The 17,319-nt window shown below is 38.4% G+C and overlaps 1 pseudogene; it reads right to left on the bottom strand.

The window, feature by feature from the left end:
* The window catches only part of LOC143410746 (uncharacterized), a 190,505-nt pseudogene that overhangs the window by 169,404 nt on the left and 3,782 nt on the right, over positions 1–17,319 (bottom strand).

Genomic DNA, 17,319 nt, shown 5'->3' with positions numbered 1-17,319 from the left:
CCCTTCCCTCCCTTCACTCCCTTCTATCTAATCCAAATTACCTCTATTCTTCTCTAGCCTGCTCTTCACCCTCTTGTTGTACATAAACATCCACATATTAGAGAAAACAACCAGCCTTTGTTTCTTTGGAATTGGATTATTTGTGTTAGCATGATATTCTCCAGCTCCATCCATTTACCTGCAAATGCCATAATTTCATTCTTCTTTAAGGCAGAGTAATATTCCATTGTGAATATATACAACATTTTCTTTATCCATTTGTCTGTTGAAGGGCACCTAGTGATAGTTTGAGTTGTTCTTTACCTATTTCTAAATAATTCTTAATATTTAAATTAACTTTCATCCATGTGCTACTCAGAAATGTGTTGCTTTATTTCACATTATATATAATTATATACAGGAGTATTTTAGCTAAATTCGACTTCAAATTATCATTTTAACATGTTCAAGGATCTTTGCAAAATACAGATTCCTAGAAATTTTAATGAGATTTCTGCTCTGATGATGGAAGTGGTGACACTGTATACAAGTTCATGATGTTGAAGCAAATTTGTTGTGTGTGTGGTTTCATAGTGACACATTGAGTCAGTGTTCTTTAAACTGAGAGTTCCAAATCACTATTGGGGCATGAAGTCAATTTGATAGGTTATGACCAGCAGTTTTAAACTAAGAGAGAATAGAAATTATCAAAGTGAATTTTTTTTTCACATTTTAACAACTCTGACATTGAGTAGCTCACACAATGAACAGCATGATATCATTTAATGACAGTATTTTTGTTTCCTAGTGGCACCAAGAAATAATGTCATATCATAATCAAAAGTGTCTTAGTTATGATAACATACAGTATGTATACACATAATACATTTTCTAGGTCACATATGCATTTCTTACTATGGAGAGCAGTCAAAATGTTGAAAAATACTGAAGTACATAAGTCAAATCTTTCATGTCTTCACTAAATTTTTGGTTCTTTCTATCAACTAGCAGAAGGGGATCTATAAAAGTCTACCATTAAAATTATGATCTGTCAATTTCTACCAAAAATTCCATCCATTTTTGATTGGGTGCTTTGAGGTTTGTTATTTGATATTGACAAGTGTTTTATATTCTCAGTAAAATGAACCTTTTATTTCTATAGTACCACTCTTTATGCCTAATAATGCTTTTGGTCTTCATGTGGTTTTGTTTTCTTGATTGTATATAGCTACAAAAACTTTTTACTAGTATCTGTTTCAGACTTTTTAATTTAATTTAATTTAATTTTTATTTTTTGAAACTGCTGGGACTTGAACCCCAAGGCTTCAAATCCAGGATCTCATGCATGCTAGGCAAGCACTCTACCACTGAGCTACACCCCCAAATCCCCTTCTCTAACTTTTACCTGGTTTATGAAACACATTTATACTTTCTGTAACTGAAGAAATGTTGGTTTTGTTCCTACATTTTATTTTGCAGAGTATATACTTTTTTTCTGTGTCATTTACTTCACTTTTGTCATCTACTGAATAAGGTAAGTGCTCTAATTCTTTTTTTCTCTGCCATGGTTTGAATCATATGTCCTCAATCTCTCCCATCAGCTCCCAAACAGTTTTAGACACCTCTAAAACATTGACTATTTTCTGTTTCCTCTCTTTCTGCTTTTGGAATTCTTAATTGTTCACAATGGAACTTATCCTGTCTTCCATGTCTCCAACTAAACATGAGAGACATGAACCACTTTGTCATACATTCTATATTTTGGTTCACTAGCTACTTCTGGTTTCTGGTTAGCTTAGCATATTTTTCACTACAAACTGTTCTCTGACACTTCCAGAAAAATATGACAGGGTGGTTCCTCACATTTACTTTTGTTTCTTCTAAACATCCCACTAAACTAGGAGACCAGGAATTTTTTAAGAAGAAAAACCCATTAGGAAAAAAATGAATGAGGCAACAGAAACAATTTTTAGAAGCTAGAAACATATGGGCAAGTGGGAATTGATTTAACAGACTCCAGAAAGCAAATGCCTAACAAAGCAGTGTGAAAGCAAAAAGGCACCCCATTTATACCTTAGGACACCCAGAAAAGGGGGGAATTGGTAAGACAATAAAATAATGAGAAGAGGAGAGTGTTCAAAGTCTATTTTAAAACAAAAATTTTCCAAACCTGAATACCCCTATGTAGAAGAATGAAGCTGAAGCTAGATCCCTATCTCTCACCCTACACAAAAGTCAAATCACAATGGATCAAAATCTTAGGAATTAGACCAGAAACCTTGCAACTGAAAGAAGAAAACATAAGGTCAAGTCTCCATCATATTGGTGCTGGCACTGACTTCCTTAACAAGACCCCTAAAACTCAAAAAAAGTAAAACCAAAAATCAATAAATGGAATGCCATCAAATTAAAAAGCTTTAGAAAAGCAAATGAAAGGATTAAGAGAGTAAAGAGAGAGCCTACAGAATGGGAAAAAAAATCTTTGCTAGCTAATCTTCCTACAGGAGATTAATATACAGAAAAAAGAAACTCAAAAATCTTTACACCCAAAAAAACAAGTAACTGAACCAATAAATGGGCAAAAAAACTAAACTGAATTTTTTTTAAATTTTAATATTTATTTTTTTAGTTGTACACAATACCTTAATTTTGTTTATTTTTTTTTTATGTGGTGCTGAGGATCGAACCCAGGGCCTCACACATGCTAGATGAGCATTCTACCACTGAGCCACAACCTCAGCCCAAACAGAAATTTTTCAAAAAAAGAAGTGCAAAGGACCAACAAATTCATGAAAAAATGTTTAACATCTCTAACAATCAGGAAAATGAAAATCAATCAAAACTACACTAAGATTTTACCTCACTACAGCAAGAATGGCAATGATCAAGAACATGAATAATAATAAATGCTGGGGAGGTTATGGGGGAAAAGGTACACTCATACACTGTTGGTAGGTTTGCAAAGTTGTACAACCATCTGGAAAGCAGTATAGAGATACTTCAAAAAAACTAAGAATGATACAACCATAGGACCCAGCTATAACACTCCTTGGTATTCATCCAAAGGAACTAAAATCAGCATACTATAGAGATATATCCATTTCTCTTTTATAGCAGCACAATTCACAATAGTAAAATTATGCTATCTACTCAGATGCTCATCAATAGATGAATGGCTCAAGAAAATGTTATATGTATGTGTGTGTGTGCACATGCTACTTTTATTCAGATATAAGAAAAGTGAAATAACAGCATTTTAAAGTAAATGAATGGAAATGGTGAAGATCATGCTAAGTGAAATAAGACAGAATCAGAAAATCAAGGGTCGAATGTTTTCTCTCCTATGAAGCAAGAGCAAAATAACAGAAAGAAAGCAGTGGGGGGGAATCAGATATCATACATATATAAGGAAGATCAGTGGAGTAGAACAAGGGGGAAGGAGGAAGAAAGGGAAAATTATGGAATAAATTTAACAAAATTAAGTTACAAACATATATAAATGTACCAAGGGGAATTTCACCTTCATGTACTAATTGAAAATAAAGAAGGAGTGAAAGGAAGATCAATAGAGTAGATGAGGGGAAAAAAAAGGGGAGGGAGAAGGGGAGGAAAAGTGAGGGGGAATGGAGATCATAATCAAATTCCTTACATTTTGTCAAAAAGAACCCAAATACAATGTACAATTAAAATGCTCTAATTTTAAAAATCCAAAATTTTTTGCAGTTTTCCAGATTCCCTCCCCAACTCTCCACAGAAGGACAATACCCACTCAGCCACAATTCCCCTACCAGACACTTAGAGAAAAAAATGCAAGATTAGGGCCTAGATGCACCAAAATGGAATTTACCAACAAAAGAGACCAGCTACATCATCCTACAGTAGACACCAACCACAGCTCATAGCTCCCATCAGCATTTTAATTGCTCTTTTTTTGTGGGGGCAATACCCAAGATTGAACCCAGGGGTACTTAACCACTGAGCCACTTCTCCATCCCCCCACTTTTTTTTCTTAAGTGCCTTGCTAAGTTGCTGAGGCTGGTTTTGAACTCATGGTCCTCCTTCCTCAGCTTCCTGAGTCACTAGAATTACAGGAATGCTCGACCACACCCAGCAACCCATTCTTAATATAAGCAGATATCTAAGATCACCACTCACAGGATTCATCTTCTAACAAGAACTAAATCTTAGAGGAAGACAGTGCAAGAAATAGAAAAGTTTCTTTAAAAAAATCAAAAAATTTCCAGAATATAAGAAAGGATCTATTTTAAAAATCCATATATTAAGAGATGTACAATTTTTTAAATGAGCACACTCATGCAATTAGAAGAAAAAACAAAACTCAATGGTGAAAATTAAAAACTCAATAGAAAAACAGGAGGAGTTGAGGAAATTTCATAGGAAGAAAAAACAGAACCTAGGGGTACCTCTGGAAAAGAGATCGCCAGCACAGCAAGGCCCAGGAAAAGGATTAGGATTCAGAATAGTTTAGGACTTAGACAGCAACACTAGAAATTATAGGAAAATAGAGTAAAACCTTCAGACCTCGTAAGGACTATTATTTCCTCCCCAAGAATTTTTTATCCAGCCATTAATCAAATGTCAGGATTTTTAAAGACATTTCAGGCCTTGCACAGCTTGAAAGTTACATTTCCCATGGGCCTGTTTCTAGGGAGCTAAGAGAAAATATGTACCCCCCTCCACCATCAAGAGCGAACCGAAGAGAAAAACCTGATATCCAGAAAAACGGCAGCCCAACAAGAAAGAAAAATAAAGGTAAATCCTCAAAAAACATAGTAAAGAGAAATGCAAGGATACAGCTGTGCAGTAGAAAGGGCAACCAGAATGGATCAGCAGTACTCAAATGGATCCAAATGATCATTCTGCAAGAAGAAACAAGTGGAATTATCTGTGCATCTGTAAGTATCTCAGAGAAGTTGAGATTAGAACAGAAAATAAGAAGTAGAGCTTAACAAGAAATAAATACACAGAAAAGTAAACACAGGAATAAACATATTAAATCCAGAGTAAAAAAAAAAAAACTGTGCAAGAAAGAAGTAATCATGCTCCACTGATGGCTCAATGAGTAGGAGTCATAATAATAAAAAAAAATAGTTATTTTGCATGAAAATAACTTCATAAAATTAGTGTGATTGTGTGGGTCCAGGAGAATATAAGAATAAATCACCTTCTTTCATCTTAGGAAGCCAACAAATATTGTTTAACCTTAAAAAAAGAATCAAGAATTAGCATTAGTAGCCTGTTATTGTACACATACAAGTAAACAAAGAATTAACTACATAAGTAAAGTGGTTTCTAGTAAAAGGACTAGAGGGAAACAGGAGAAAGAATGGAGATTGTTATAGTTCTTAATTTTTTTTGTGACTACATCCAGGTTAAACCTCAATAAAAATATCAAAAATACATTGATTATTTTCCAATTGCTCTGTTCAGTCTTCTTTAGTATGCTTAATTCATTTTAATTGTCTATCATATTAAACATACTTATTTTCAGATTTTGTCAGACAATTCTCTCATCTGGAATTCATTTCTTATCATGCTGTTTATATGGCTGTCAATCATGGGAGACCCTTTTCCTGGGAACTCTCTAATATTGGCTTGTGAGCTTATCTTTGGTGTGGTTACATCTGTGGAACACCTGCAGGCCTTTGGTCAGTGTTCTGCACCTGCTTCTTTCACATGCTCCAGTTGTATTTACAAACTAGGACCACATCCATGTTAATAGCTCAACAACATTAACTGAGATAGCATTATGGGTTTCCAGGTAAAATAGAGTGTATAAGCCTAGAATGTGCTGGGGTAGAGCACTTGCCTAGCATGAGTGAGATGTTGGGTTCCATTCCCAGCTCTGGGGTTCCAGGGGGATCTTTAAGGGAAAAAAACCTGGAGTGAATGCCTTGACATGTCTCCCTGACCCTTCTTCAAGGTGTAGGCACTCATTCCCTCAGCTGCACGGAGTGAGTTCTGTGACAACTGCATCCCTCTCTTGGAATGTGGAACAGTCCTCTGCTAAAGGAAGTTGCCTCCCAAGGTTATACGTGTCCCTGGAGCAGCCTATACCTAGGACCAGTCTGGTCTCCCGGCATCTATGGACATCTCCAGAGGAGCATCCCAGCTTGCAAGTCCCTACAGGATGAGCTCCAAGGCAATGGCATTGCAGTTCAACTCTTCCCTCTGTCCTCCTGCTCCCGGCTCCCTTCCCAGGGTTATTCTTTTTTACTTTTTAAAAAAGTTGTAGATGGTTATAATACGTTTATTTTATTTGTTTGTTTTCATGAGGTGCTGAGAATCAAACTCAGTGCCTCTCACATGCTAGGCAAGCACTCTACCCCTGAGCTACAGCCCCAGCCCCCAAGCTTATAAGAGTTCCTCTCAGCCCTTAGAACCCACCCCCAATAAACCTCCTCCAGTACATCTCAGAGTCTCCAGGTTTATTTCCCAAGGAATCCACCTTGGAAAATTCCAACCATAAATTTATATGAGTTCTTCCTCATGGTTATGAATTCTAGTGAAAAGTCCCATACCCACACCCCATCCGCACCTCATGCAGAGCTATTAAACAGAGAGCTTCCTCATTGTCCTCCCGGGCTGGTGCATGTGATTATTTCAGTCTGCCGTTTCATTGAAAGTGATGTTTTTTTTTTTTTTTTTTAGGAATTTATTGAGTTTAAATTTATTAAATTTAAATCTGTTTACAAATTCCTTGTTGCCTTTAGAAAAAAAAAATAAAACAAATTTCAGTGGAAGGCCCTTGACTTAGTTTCTAATGTCCTCAAATAATGTTTTTTGTTTTTTTTTAAGGAATTTACTTTACTCTGGGATCTTAGCTTCCTCCAACTGCCTGGTGCTGGGCAAGGATATTGCTATGGGCTATAACTTATCTTCCCCCAAATTCATAAGCTGAAACTCTAAACTCCGGTACTGCAGAATGTTGTCTGTATTTGGAGACAGGGTCTTTAAGGAGGTGAATAATTTAAAATGAAGTCATGACAGTGGGCCCTAATCCAACATGACTGGTGCCTCTAGAGAAGGAAGAAATTAGGGCACAGACACACAGGGAAGATGGTGTGAAGACATGGAGAGAGGACAAACAGCTATGAGTCACGCAAAGAGTCTCAAAAGGAAACAACCCCACAGACACCTTGATCTCCAACTTCTGGCCTCCAGAATTATGAGAAAGTAATTTCTGTTGTTTAAGTCACTGAATTTGTGGTACTTTGTTGCTGCCGCCTGGGCACACTAAAACAGCCATATGGACATCATAACCCAAGCTCCTCTTACTGAGACCAGCAATCTTTCCCCACTCCTTCCACCCCAGGTCAGCCTTAGCTTCTACACAGATAGCATTAATTCACTTTCTATCCTTTGGAAGGTTGGGTAGCTGCTGGGGGTGGCAGACAATCTGTACAAGATCAGTGATGCCCTCTCCTGAGCACTCCCGTACAACCAATGTAGGAGGTCTGGATTTATTGTCCTATCCTGCTGCCTGGTCATCACCTGCCCACTTAGACCCAAATTCTTCAAGGGGACAGACTGTTCAAATTCTTGACATCCTGTGTGGATGTCACACAAGAAGAGTGTTCTTCACAGACAGGCAGAGGTAATCACTAATGATTGGATGAATATGTTCCCCCGCTGGAAGGAGGGATGGGTGTCAGGCATGGAGAAAGGTGGAAATGAGAAACAGCTTATTTTATTGGAATGAAAGAAGGTTCTCTCCTTCCCTCTGACTTCATCTGCTCCTTCCAAATCTCAGTGCTCCTATATCTCAGAACATGGCACAGGACCCAGCAAAGTCATCTCCTGTCCAGGAGGGCCTCCTACAGACATTCACCTTACAAAGGCAGTACCCAGAGGATCAAATCACAGTTTAGCACAGGAGCAGACCAGAAAACCCCTTCTCATTCAACTGGCTCATAAATATGATTGGAAAGAGACTGAGAGGCAAAAGGGAAAGACCTCACAGATCTCCCAAGAAGCCTCCACCCTTTTGGACCCAAACAAAAAGGCAGTATGCCTCACGTGGAATCTAGCCAGGTTTGTCACCCAACTCCCCTATGCCCCCACCATGGCTGTGAGGCAAGGACACCCTCCTGCTAATGTGCCCTGGTCACATTTTTAATTATATGCTGTGTGCAGAATTCAACAAGAAAGGAGGCAGAAGAGGCAGGCAGCTGCTGAGACCACGCCTCCACTCCTGGCTGGATACAGCAGCTCTTTGTGAGCTTGGAGACTAGGGAAGATGTGCCTCCAACAAAGGCAGGCAGGTGAGACCCTGTTAATGGAAGCCTGGATCTTTCAGTCCAAGTGGCAGTGAAAGGAGAGGGAAACACCAGGGAGCCAGTAGGGAGCAGAAAGGAGAGAGAAGGAGTTCCTGCAACATAGCCATTTACAAAGTTGAAAATTCCATCTTGCAGTTTCCATCTTTGCTTCTACTCACCTGAGAAAGCTGCTATTCCTTTGAATGCCACCTCTATTTGCAAACATCAATCCTCAAACTGATGCACCCAGGGTAGCTGAGGAATTCATCAAAATTGACTCCATTCTGGGCAATATCTGCAGGCCAACTGTGTTAGGACTGAGAACACTGACAGAAAGCAGAGGCCCCAGCACTGAGGAGTGTATATTAGTACAGAAAGCAATATTGAGACAATCCAAGTATTGTGCATCGAGTGTCTAATCTATGGTGTCTGTGGGGCTATAAGGGAAAGGGGGCTTCCAGGAAGAGGTGATCTTTCATCTTAATTTTGAGAAATAAGTAAAATTTGCCTAGAAAATGAGGGTGGGAGTCAGGAGGCAAAGATGTCTGAGACCAAGGAAAGAGAAGGCATGAATAAAAGGGCAAAGAGCAGAGTGTATATTTGGGGACCACGAGATGCATGTGTGAGCTGGAGTAGCCATAAGTTGGGGGGATGGGAGGAGATGAGTCCAACCAGGAAGAAGCAGGCAAGATAATGATGGGCCTCACAGGAAGCAAAGGGCCAGACCAAAACAACTGCTTCAATCCCCAGCACCATAACAACAACAACAACAACAACAACACCGCTCCTCATTTCATGATGTGCTGTCAGTAGCTAGCAGCACAGAGGGTGGCCAGCACAGGATCTTTGATGACTTGACCACAAGGGTATAAAGAAGGAACCCAGAAGTGCAGAAAATTTTCATGGTGAGGTTCTCAAACCTCATTTCTGCCTGGTCCTCCCTCTTGTTTCCACCTCTCAGAAACCGCCTCCTTAGTTATCATTCGAAGAACACACTTACAGGGAGCAAGTTATCCCTCTAAACATCACCAGGATGTGGTTCACAACTTCCTGGCCACATCCCCCAACCCGCTCCCTCATCACCCGGATCAGCAGCAGCAGGCCGACATTCATGGGGAGGTTATTCCTGAAGATTTTTCACTTCCATTACACTTCATACAAAACAGCAAAAGCAGTCACTTGTGAAGAAGCCCAGGCTGTTTAAAAGACCAGAAAAGATAAGATACTACATCTAGGACTAGAATGGCAGCCCAATGGTAGAACACTCACTTTGCACATGTGATGCACTGGGTTCAATCCTCAGCACCACATAAAAACAAATGAACAAAATAAAGGTATTGTGTACATGTGCAACTAAAAAAGATTTTTTAAAAAAGGATACTATATCTAACAGTAGGAAAAACTGGAATGTATATATAGGAACCACACCTGGACTTCTGTGTTTACAGAAAATGTCTTGCAGACCCCATAGGGCACTGATGAGAAAGGTTGTCTGTGGGGAGCAGGAACTGAGAAACAGAGATGAGCACCAAGTATTCATGGTCTTGTGAGGTTTTTATCACACGTATACACTGCTTTTTAAAATAAACAGTAAATATGAGACCAGCAAACAACACAAAGGATCATTCTACAAGCAGAATGTATGCTGCAGACTTAAGTCTTTGGTTCATGGCAGCATTTCAGAGGTAGAAGCTCTCAGGCATAATAGATCAGGGGGCTTCACAAACTTCATTACCAAATGGAGGAAGGAACAAAAAGGGAAGAACTGTGAGGAAGAAAACAGGCAGTGTAATAGATGAAAATCACTCCGAGGCCTGAGGCCACATGGATGGGGAGGCCTCTTTAAGGAGAAATTCATGATGTGAGACCCTGGAGATGCAGAGCTGTATCAAAGGACATGGGCTGCAGTCCTGACAAGAAGTAAAGGTTCCCCAAAAGAGAGGGCCAGGTCAGGTTGAACCTTTAAGTCCACTATAACTATATTCAGATGTTACACTTGGGGTCTCAGAAAAACCCCGGGAGGTCTTGGGCTTTTTTCTACCTGACAATGTGTCTGCCAGGTGAAAGAACCCTTTCGAAAGTTGCCATGCATTTTTTGCTGCATGTATGAACAAGTCATGTAATTTCATTTTATCCACATATCAACTCTTGGCCTCACATTTTAGAATAAATGAACATTATTCTATCATTTTTAAAGGTTAAGAACTTATACTAAAATTGAATAAATTATTTATATCCCCACATATAAAAAGAAAATCACACCTTTCAAAGATTTTTTTTCTAATTCTTAAATCCACTGATGCACTCAATTTTTGAGTGGGTTTTTTTCTGAGATGATTTTGGTCTAGAGTGCTTTTCTTTAATGGAGCTATGTATTTTAGAAAAGCATTCCCCTGAGAATATTTCAAATATATCTTCATTTCCCACAGAACAAGCTCTGAGTGCCTAAAAATTAACTTGTACTCAAACCTCAAAAATTGAATCAGAATATATTTTCCTCAATCATTCTAATAAAGACATCAATAATGTCAAAACCCTGAGTTTTGAAACTGAACTTCTGTTCTCTCTCTAGCCTCATTATTAAAACAGATATTTTCCACAGTTGTTCATAACAGGATTGCCATTTTCCATGCTGCCTGCCAATTATAAGCAGAATCAATTTTAAAACCAAACTAGGCCCTGTCTGAAATATTCCAAGATGCATTACCATCTGGTTTTATATCAGCATTCAAACAGGCCAAAATCACTGTATTACCCAGGCTTATCAAAATTAGTTCACATATCATTCAATGCACTTTCAAGTCACAAACTTTGAAAGTCCTCCTAATTTTTCAAATGATTTATCACAAATTAACTAGCAATAGGTCTTTTAGTAATTATTCTTTTGAGGAAACACAGCATACTAAAAACATTTACAAATAAATAGAAAGTGGCAATCCAGTAGGTAAGATAACAATTCCCACTGATCCGAGTAGATGCGGTTGCCAGACACTGTCCTGAGCAAGATAATTTCCACAGGATGACCTGAATGTCTTCAAAAACTGTAACTGAGACCTAAACCTGGCACCTAAATGTACATTTAGGTACAGTTTATCATTTTCCAAAAAATATTTTCCTTCCAAACAAGTCTTTAAAAAAGATTTTTTAATATCTCTCTCAATTCATTTATTTAACAGTCTGGACTATAGATTCCACGCAAAGATAGACACTGGGCATGCCCCCAACTTTTTATCATCCAACAGTAGAAAGAAGCCATGAACATAAATACTACCCACTTCTCTTCATCATGATTAACACTCCCAACCAGCCACACACAAACACACACACATGACATACACACATGTATGTGCATCCACAGTAGCACACACTCCAAAGACATTTCTGACACACTGAAGCATCACCTACAGTAATCTGTAGTAATTCTCTTATTAATGCTATTTGGTTCAACCTGATAATTTTACTGGATAGGACAGGGATTCACCAAGCCAGTTTTCCATTTCATTTACCTCTCTGTCAACCATTCCCTTGGAAAATAAAAGATTGGGGGGCTCTCTGGGACACTTAAAAAATATAGATATTATTGTCACTTCTGAAATGTAGAATTTTTCTTTAGACACTGACTCAAATATAACTTCAAAAGTCAGTTACATTGCTTAATCCCTATTTATTTTCTTTCCATTCTAAACTATGAAGAGGATTACAAAAAAAAAAAATGATCAACAAGTAAATTATTTTAAACATTTCACATTACAAATACATTTAGGAATCTAGAATGAAACTAACAACTCTAACAACATAGAGATCATACACACACACACACACACACACACACACACACACACACGCAGAGAAGCTACTCTGTAATGCAAGTGGGGGAAAACTTTATCTTCTTAATTTTTTGGTTTAACTAAACCAGAAGTTGAAGACAACTTAAATGTACTATAGAAAATAACACAGCTCATGACATTATATACCAATGCCCATATGTTCTAGGCAAGAAGTTAGAGATTTAAATACTTGCTGTACCAAAGGGGTGATATCCAGTTTAAAAGAAAAGGAAAAGGAAACTCTTTGCCCAAAGCAACATCCTAACTCTGTAGGCACTATGCAAGTTTTTTTCCTAAAAGAAATGGACCAACATTTTTAAGATAACACAACTGATCAAGTATAACAAGTGAAAACAAAATTTCCTCATAATTTTTCTCTATTGTGAGATTTAAGTATATCAAATATAACAATATTCTCCCCAAGGAAAGACTTGCTTTTGATTTCTTCACACTCAGGTCTTCATTCAAACACCCACAAAAGTAATAACAGCTCTACTGGGCACATGCACAAGTCTGAGTAACTATTATTTCATCTGTAAATCACCTCCCTTCATTCCATTCCTCTTCCTTTACATATGTAAATTATGGTGTCTGATCCAGAGCTCCCTACCAGCCACCACAACCAAATTACCCTCCAGGGACATCAATGGGCTTGTTATTCTTGTTTCAGTATTTTTATTTAAAGGGAGGGAAGAGGAAAGAGTGGCTGTTTTCAGGAATCAGAATTCCTCTTGATTAAATTTCTGGCTCACTGATATTTCCTGAAATGCACTACCCTCTGCTTCTAAATGTTTGGCTTTTCTAGAGCCAAGATACAATGTTTTAAATATAAATTGTTTCAAGTAATATATGTCTAGTTTTGCAGGGAGCATTTGGTCAAATTCTAATATTTCCTCTTGGGAGCCAATCCCTTTCAACAGCAGATCCAATCTGACAGAATAGAATTTTAAACAACACACACAGAGCTATAGTTTCTGATGTACACAATTCTTTTTTTCTCCTACTCTGAGACAACTTGTATGATGCTGATCACTTGGAATACAGATCTTATTAGGTAATAAATTTATCATAAAATGTACAAAATACCTACTTCTTCTCCCCATCATTAAAAAAATACAAAACAGAAAGCATGGATTCTACTAAGGTTGAGCGGTAGCTGTCACTACTTGGGTTTGTGAATCATTGCATGATTAATAAGAACAAATAGCACATGCACATTTTCATAGGCTGCAAATGTTGATTGAGAATACACATACCACAGGGCTTCCTAGTCCCCAAATGAGATTATCTGTAGGCATAAATTGTTCCATTTTCATAGTTTTCCTTGATTTTAATAAAGGATTATATTTCTGTGGCCACTGAAAACTTGAGAGAAGACCCTCCTATTTTTTTCTTTCATTAAAATGTAATATGATCTTATTCCAAATTTTATGCAAGATATAATTGGTGGGGGCAGAGAGAGGGCTCACTGCTATATTGCACTCATCTTGTTGCATCAGACTCAAAAGCTCAAGGATATATATTTGTCACATGTCAGTCCAAGCTAAAGGCATCCACCAAGAGAATATATATTTTCACTCTTCAGCTGGCAGCCAGAATCTACTTCCACAAACCAGCATACTGATGAAAGCCAAGGTTCTCAGCTTTGCTTTCCATTTCTTTGTCATAATACCTCTTCCCTCTGCAGAGAAGAGAAGCCATTTTACTAATTTATAAGTACCCTGACGATCCAAACATCTAAAAAAAATTTACTCATCAATAACAGTCAAGTAAAAGAAAAACTACATCCCACAGGGTTAGAGACAGGCAACACCAGCATGTATTGATCAGCAGACTCCTGATACTCACTGAAGGCAGCTACTGCAAGGACCAGTGTGACAATAATGGAGAACCAGGATACCCACAATGCCTTCTTTCTGTAGTTCTGAGCTTCATGAGGTTTCAGCCGGGTGCTGCTTTCTAGTAAGCCTGACAAAAACAAGGAGAAAGGATTCCTTATTAAGAAACCCACAGCCAGAGCTACAATTTCTTATCCAAAGATTGCAAACTGACAGCCCATGGGCCAAGATGCGTTTTGTTTGGCCCACACTGTGTTTTCACAATTAGGAGATTTCACATGAAAAAATCAAGCATTCTGGCATCTCTTGAGAAATCACAGGCATTTGCAATATGAGGCATGTATTTTCTGCAAGGTGATAGCAGCTGTCCTTTTTAGAAAAACTCCACAGACCCCTAACACTCCCTGATATCACACCAGATCATTTCCTTGCCCTGCATCAACTCATGTCTCTCAGGCAGATGCTGCTCCATCCAACCAGGTCCTTCCATCAGAAAAACAGTACAACATTCAATCATTCAGGCTCCTGGGCCTGTGGGTACTGATTTGCCCTGACCCAACAGCACAATCCCATCTGGAGGACTGGTTTTACCCAAAGCAAAGAATCCTGTACTACAAAAGCCCTCACCACACCTTCTGACAATTAACAGAAAGAAATACCCAATTTGTTTTTCTTTAACTACAACCAACATCAACCCAAATTACATGTCACATTTTTTGTCCTCCTTCCTTTGGACCAAAAACACATCAAAAATTCTCAGAATGTTTAAGTGGAGTAAAACTGTTCCACTTAAATTAAGGAGGGAACTTCTTAGGTAGGACATGTGTAAGACAGATTTTATTTTTGTCTCCTGTTTTGCACATTGAGAGTCCTTGACAACAGACATCTGTGACAAATCCCAGGCAGTGCCCAAGCTTCACCTGCCTTGGTTCAAAGATTAAAACATCCTCAGTGTGATCCTGATTTATATTTCTTTGTTCTCCTTTGAAATAAGTCATAAGTGGCATCTCTTAGTTACACAAACAATCAAATTTTCAGTCATGTGTTCTACCCAAGCACAAGCTTGTTTAAGCCATTCTTGGCTAAATAACCCACAATATTCCTTTTAGAGATTGAGCAGCCTTATCACACCAGTTCCAAATAATGAAGGAATTGGTAGCCAAAGCTCAGGCCTATTTGTAAAATATCACAGTGTGAGATATATCAGTCCCACACATCGCCTCTTATGTCTGACCAGCCATCACATGAAACCTTTAGCTGCTATGGGGACAGGAAGGGTGTGAGACTTTACCTTACCTATGATAAAGGGCATGGCCTACTTGCCAACAAGAAGACAGGTTAACGGGGAAAAAATGCATAACAAATGTATTTATTCAGAGTTCTAAATGACATAGGAGCCTGCAGAAATGAAGACTCAAGGATTGGGGGAAAGCTAGTATTTTTATGCTTAGATTGGGTGAAAAACAACCATAAAAAAATGTGATTACACAAAATAATATGAGCTAATGGTAGTAAACCAAGTATGGAACTCAGCAAGGACTGTCCAGATTCTTCTTGGTATCTCTCCATGGCATTTCTTCCTCTTGGGTGTGGGGCAGGACCCCTTCTGGAATGAAGGTCATATGATCTGCTATCATAAGACAAGGTACATCTTGTGGCCACATTGAATTTCGGTTATGATCAGCTGTGATGCAGAAAGGTGGTGTGTGACACGGAAAGGTGGCAGGCAGAAATTAGAGTAATACTGCTTGGTGTTATGGCTGAGTTTAGGGAAGAGGAATCTAGTTTCTGTGACCTGCCTTGGGGAAAAAAAATAATTTTGCCTTGGAAGAGAAGGGGAAACAGGAGGAAGAAGGGCAGAAGATGGTCAGAAGATATTTTGCTTCTAAAGGTCCTTCAGAGGACTCAGCATGCCAAAGTGCCATATTTGGGGTATCATTTTTCTGAGCCCAAATATTGCCCAAAACCACATCCTGTTCAAAAATTATACCAAGGACCCTGCTAACACTTCTTTTCTGTTCCATTTATTTCCCAGACCCAAGTATCAACACTCAGCAAAGCAAGCGGCAGTGTCGAAAAGGCTGCTTAATGACAGCCCAGAGGATGTTTAAATGATTGAAACCTGTGGGCTTATGTATGATCAAAAGATAGATGAGAATACAAATGGCAAGTATAGGCACCATTGCCATCATCTCACTGTAAAAGTCTCCCCAAAACCTCCTTTACAAATGCACTTGGATGGGAAAAAGACAAACCTTCACTCTTGTCAAATTCCACCCTAGGTATAGGTGATTACAAATGAAAAGACAGCATATCCCTTTGTCTCTTCTTCCTTAGCTACTGGAAAAACACCCAATTCTAATTGTTAACTATAAACACCCTGGTCTCCAGGTGAAGTCATAACCTAAAATAAGCAAATCCCACATACCCCAATAATTTCTTTTCCTTTTCTCGAATGATGGAAAGATCTTCCTCTCCTCCAAGCCAATTGATTTTCAGGAGAAGTAAAGCTATAATGTTTAAGTATTGACTGAAATAAGCAGGTCATTTGGTAGGTATATGGACAGGAATGATTTCAAGATGCTGATCCACTGGGGGCAAAAACAAGGTTTCTTTTCAAAGCAAATTTAGTTTTACAAGAGGCACAATCATGATCTGAGTTTTCCATTCTGCCATATAACATTTTTTTTTCTTCCAAAGCAAGTTGGACTCAATAATATACCTAATTGGACCACACATATGGACCCATCCAAATACCTCACCCACCAGTGCTCCCCTGAAAGGAATTTCAGATGACAGTGATATGGGCTGAACTGCCTGCCAAGGTGGCAGTTGGGTGTTCTTATCAGTAGGTCTGGAGGTCCCTCCCGAGATCTGATTCTTGGTGTGCGTTCCCCACAAGATTTAAAAAAAAAAAATTAAAGATTATATATATTTATTGTATACATGGTGGAATGGTTCAATCATACTAATTTACATTTGCATTAACTACTTCATAGATTTTTTTAAAGAGAGAGAGAGAGAGAGAGAGAGAATTTTAATATTTATTTATTTATTTTTTTAGTTTTTGGTGGACACAACATCTTTGTTTGTATGTGGTGCTGAGAATCGAACCCGGTCCCCTCGCATGCCAGGCAAGCGTGCTACCACTTGAGTCACATACCCAGCCCCTTTTAAAAATTTTTAATTGAAGTAATTGCAATGGGAACACTAACCAAAAGAGGAAAGACTTCCCCCATTTCTGGCCAAGTTTTCTTTATTTCAAGCTTATTTTTCCCTTTAAAAATGTAGCCAAAACCAAAAATGGAAAACTTTGTACTACTCAAAGAGAAGTGGAACATGAAAACTTAACAACCTGGCTCATAAGTGAATAGTCCACTCAGGTTCCTGGACACC

Source organism: Callospermophilus lateralis, chromosome 11 (assembly GCF_048772815.1).
Source record: "Callospermophilus lateralis isolate mCalLat2 chromosome 11, mCalLat2.hap1, whole genome shotgun sequence".
Classification (NCBI taxonomy): Eukaryota; Metazoa; Chordata; class Mammalia; order Rodentia; family Sciuridae; genus Callospermophilus; species Callospermophilus lateralis.
The sequence above is the reverse complement of the archived record's forward strand: the minus strand, read 5'-3'. Positions and strand labels throughout refer to the sequence as shown.